The sequence below is a fragment of the Nicotiana tabacum genome, chromosome 24 (genome assembly GCF_000715075.1).
Source record: "Nicotiana tabacum cultivar K326 chromosome 24, ASM71507v2, whole genome shotgun sequence".
NCBI classification, from domain to species: Eukaryota; Viridiplantae; Streptophyta; class Magnoliopsida; order Solanales; family Solanaceae; genus Nicotiana; species Nicotiana tabacum.
In genome coordinates this window covers 103,815,811-103,821,086 of record NC_134103.1, presented here as the reverse complement: position 1 = coordinate 103,821,086, position 5,276 = coordinate 103,815,811, and the positions used below count along the sequence as shown (strand labels likewise).

The following is a 5,276-nucleotide window of genomic DNA, read 5'->3' as shown; positions in this document are numbered from 1 at the left end:
CTATACTGATAGTTTCTAAAATAATTTGTTGATATAATATTTGATAAATCTTTTATTTTAATCTTATATATATGTAATAATTTAAAGATAAATTATACTCATTCAGATGTTGAGAAAACAAACAATCTTAATAGTTCAGTATCCAGATGCAGATGCAACATCTTAATATTCAGATGTGCATTCAGATTCATACATTTTAATCTTAATAAAAACAAATGAGGCCTTATACTCTTTAATTGTATTTTCGCACGAAAATAACCTACCGATGTCGGTCGGTTTTTTAAAATGACCAGCCGAATTAACCGACCGATTTTGGTCATTTTTTTAATATTAATTTTAATTTATTTTAAATGAAAAAACGACCAAAGTTGGTCGGTTTCTTGAAAAGTAAATTTCGCGGGACTCAAAAATAGTTTCCCGCATTTTAAAATATATTAAAAAATATATTTTGAAAAACCAACCGACTGCAATCAGTTTTTTGGCCAATTTTTTGACCGATCAAAATTGACAATTTTTGTCGAATTTCTAGTAGTGAATTAGTTATCACAACTCCAAACTTGTCAACGAAAACCCTCAAATCCAAATGTGCACACATTCATAAGAATTCATATCGCAACAATAAATAATGCATGTAAAGGGTCAAAAATGAAGTTAGTAGATCCTAATTTACTGTTTCAGGATCCAAAACTCTCTGTCTTTTGAACCGTTCACCAGTACCATAACTCGAACGCTGAACAATAAACATTAACACATCTTTTAAGAACAACAAATATTTGTCTGTATAATCTTATCAGCAGCTAATATGATCACATTTCGTATTCTCCCGCCTAACGTAACCATTTCAGCTCTCAGGGGACTCAATCGGAGCAATTTTAGGGTTTCGATTAGGTCAGGGATGAGATCGAAACGATCCTCGTAACAAAGGGAAGCCTTAATGAGAAATCTCCCATCAGCAGAACTATCATTTGAGAGCACAGTGATTTCATCATTTTCAGAAGGGAATAAAATTTTCTGGCATTGCATGATTTCTGAGGTTTGTTTTTTAGGTCCCAAGTTCACACGTTGAACCACCTTTGCTAACAAAGAAGCTTTATCTATCTGTGCAAAATGAAACATTCAGTCAAAAAAAGAGAAAAAGGAAAAGAAGAATAAACGAACCTATTGAAAGAGAAATCTTGGTCGCCACTTTATTAAGTTTCCTTTCAAGAAAAAAGTGAAACAACTTCTCCCAATACCATGAATAATTATGATAAATCAGAATCTTGAATATGCAAAGGAGAAAGAGAAAATGGAATACAGATCAGGGCATTATGTAATTCTTTAATTTAAATAAGCCATAGCCATAGGTCTCGAGATCCCTGACTTCTAAAATACAACTACAAATATTGAATTCTAATTAAAGAATAATTGTATGATTAGGATCCAAGATATGCCATTGACACTCTAATTTAATTTCTTCTTTTTTCTATAATATTTGTATCTCTTACCCTTATATTAATTAATGCAATATAGAAGGTAAATTTATCTTAACATTTTTCACTATGAACAAAAAAATTCAGGTATTGACTTGTTTTTCCGAGCTGAGATGCTAACCTTATCAGCCTGCTTATTTTTGTTGGATTCATAAACCCTATCCAACATGTTATAAATCAAAAGAGTATAGAAGTTATGTACTTTTTTTCACAACAGAAAAAGGAAAAATCACACCAAACCACCCCTTTATTCAACAAGATAAACGGAGTTAAGATGAAAAGAAAACATTGATGTAACAAACACAAGGGATTAACACTGGCGAAAGAAAGAGAGTGAAAATTAGCCTTAGAGCTACAAGGAAGAAGGGTTCTGAGTTTATTAAGATGAGAGTTGATCCTCTCCCTTCGTCTTCTTTCAGCTTCTTTATGAATATTCCTTGACGCAGCAATATGAATAGCTCGATACTCTTCATGTTTACACTCTATATTTTCCTGAAGTTCCATAGGTTTCCAATATCCTGATGAAAACCCATGTTGTTCGACCTCCTTCATTAAATTAATCCCGGCCAATTAATAATGATAGTAGTTCAAATTCTCCGATTGTTGCAAGTTCATAGTTTTGAGCTTTGAGTGGTACTTGACTGAGAATGAAAGTGGGAACGAATAGATAACAAATTAAGATGATGATATATAGTCCAGGGATGCGACTTTTTTTCCTCTTCTTTTGGTCGTGGCCACATAGGTGGATGATACCCTTCTTTTTTTTCTTGTTTCAGATATTCGCATAGGATAGTCCCGATTAATTCAAATTCATAGCCGTAAGACCTATTAAAGTGAGAGCACTTTCTATCAGCAATTGATTCATTATATAATTCTAACCGAGACCTCTTATTAAAGACGAGCAATCTTTTCTATCCCATTGATATTAAGTATATATATTTATATGTATATCGCTTCATGTTTTACTCGTGTTTCGTAGATTTCGGATGTAAAATATATTGACTTATGTTAATTCGTGGTGTTTTTATATGTAGGAATCATCCGGAGACAAAAGCGGGCAAAAGGTGTGAGATTAGAACCAAAACGGAGAAAAAATAAAAAATGTGGATTTCCAGCGCCACAGGTAGCGGCGCTCCACGCCACATGTGGCGCAGTTTACAGAATGTTCAAAGGGCCAGCGCCAGGGCTACTGCCCAACGCTGCCCTGAGCGCTGGTGACGGGAATTTCTCCAACTTTACCCGAGACAAGGTTATTTCGGCCCAAGGCCTACCCAACGCATATAAAATCAAGACTATGCCTATTTTGAGAGGGGAGACGCCACTTTGAAGAAACAATACACACGAGAAACATTGGGGAGCGAGGATATCTCAGTTTTCTTCATCTTTTCTTAGTATTTTCAATTATCTAACACTTGTGAAATTGTTGATATTATCATGAGGGGCTAAAACCTATAGTTCTGGGGTTGTGATTTTGCCATGAATATTGTTGTTTAACATTGACTTAACCTTAATTATAATTCACCAATATATGTTTGTTTCTTCAATTCTGTGATTAATTGCTTAATTGTCTGACCAGCGGTTAGGTTCTATTTACTATCTATGCTATGCTTGGAAAAGTCATATTTAGATTAGAAAAGAATTGAAGAGAGCGTGATATTAACTCTGAGGGGGGCGGATTTGTAGTTAGGATAGGAATATACCTAGTCACCGTGCTTAATTAAATATCATAATCTTAATATATTCTTAATAGATTGATTTTATAAGAATATAGGCGTTAATTTATTTTGAATAGGCGAGTCGTACTTCGGGAGAAAGCTACGAGAGCAATTGTTCGATTAATTAGCAACCATGAGTGAATTGTATGAAAGGGAGAGTTAACTAGAACACAATAGGATTGATGAATCGATTACAACCCTAGAATATTTTTCTCTACTGAATACACAACAACCATTTTGTTGCTTGATAATTTAGTTACTCATTAGAATTATTATTTAATATAATCACACTTTTGAACTCGGATTGACTCGACTGAATAACAATCTTGGTGAATTTAGTGGTAGTTAATACAAGTCTCTGTGGATTCGACACTCGACTTATCATTTTATTACTGTACGACCACGTATACTTGCGTGTGCGTTCGGGAGCAACATGTTTTTAGCGCCGTTGCCGGGGACTTGAATATTGACAACTTTCTAGTTTTAGCTTTAATTGTTTATTTTGTCAAGTCTAACGTTACTTAATTGTTACTCTGCTCTCAGGAACCTTGTTTGAATGTGACAGAAGCCAGGACAGACTTCAAGGCTTTGACCCCGAACTTGAGAGAACATTTCACGTGAGGTTGAGGGAAGCAAGTGACACATATAATCTTCAAGCACTTGTTCAATTTCCTATGGATATGGCAGAGGAGCAACATTTGGCTGTTCAGGAGGGGGCGATGCCCAACATTGCTAATGTCACCTCCAGCATTGTGAAGCCCAGAATCACTAGGCACTTTGAGTCGAAACAGAGCATGATCTAGATACTACATGCGAATGGGCAGTTTATGGGCCTTCCACACGAGGATCCACAACAGCACATCCGCAACTTCTTGGAGATTAGTGATACTTATATCACTGACTATGTCACTCCAGACTATGTGAGGCTCACACTATTCCCATTCTCTCTGTTGGGCGAAGCAAAGCGATAGTTGAAGGCAGAACTAGCTAATTCTATTAAATTATGGAATGATCTGGCGAGGAAATATTTGGCAAGGTTCTTCCCTTCAGGCAAAACTGCAAAGATCAGAAGTGAGATAGTCACCTTCCAACAGAAATCGGGGGAGTCTTTATACTCAGCTTGGGAGAGGTTCAAGGGGCTGCTCAGAGACTGTCCTCATCACAATCGAACAAATGAAGTGTTAGCTCACATTTTCATAGAAGGGCTACATCCTAAGACAAAGATTGTGGTAGATGTTGTAGTTGAAGGTCAAGTGTTGGAGAAAAGCTTCGATGAGATATATGCATTATTGAACAAATTCTCCAAAAGCAATCCTGATTGGCAAGGAGAGACGGGCAGACACACAATGCAAAAATCAGTAAGGGTTCTCGAGTTAGGTGTCGTCTTTATCGAATTACAAGACATGTGCTTACAATACAGTATATGAGCACAAAGTGAATATAATCTTTATTGTTTCTAAAATAACTAGCCAATAACTCCAAGTGATATGGCTCGGCCTAGTATACATATATCTACTTCTAAATCAATTTCAATTATAAGTTCAAATAATTAAGCTAGCATAATGAGTTCAAATAATTTAATTATTAGATGATAAGGTCCTAAGTCTACCCGGACATAAACATGCTTTAGCTACATACGGAATCTCGTCACCTCATGCGTACGTAGCACCCACAACTAGAATCATATAACAATTACATCACCTAGGGAGGTAGTTTCCCCCTCACAAGGTTAGATAGAAGACTTACCTCACTCCGAAGTTCCAAAACCGGCTCCAACGCAACTCTAACACCTCAAACCGATGCCCGTCGCTCCAAAACTAGTCAAACAATGTGTAAAACAATAAAGATATACTCTACTACTCATAATAAATCAATTCATAACAATTTCCAACCGCGCTCAAAAAGTCAATAAAGTCAACCCTCGGGCCCACACACCCGAATTCCGATAATTTTCGAAGATAAACTTTACCCATACACTATGAACTCAAATATATGATTTATTCCCAATTCCATGTCCAATTACGTGGTAAAAATCCAAAAATACCGATTTTTAGGTTTTTCTCATAAAATCCCACAATTTCCATAAATA

The 5,276-nt window shown here is 35.8% G+C and overlaps 1 non-coding gene and 1 pseudogene across 1 annotated transcript; both read right to left on the bottom strand.

Annotated features, from left to right (window-relative positions):
• Positions 1–661: 661 nt before the first annotated feature.
• On the bottom strand, positions 662–2,108 carry LOC107795416 (transcription factor bHLH106-like; annotated as a pseudogene).
• Positions 2,109–4,248: 2,140 nt separating this feature from the next.
• On the bottom strand, positions 4,249–4,353 carry LOC142178709 (small nucleolar RNA R71). The gene has a single exon (XR_012706973.1). It is a non-coding gene; the product is annotated as a small nucleolar RNA R71 (small nucleolar RNA).
• Between the last annotated feature and the right edge of the window lie 923 nt (positions 4,354–5,276).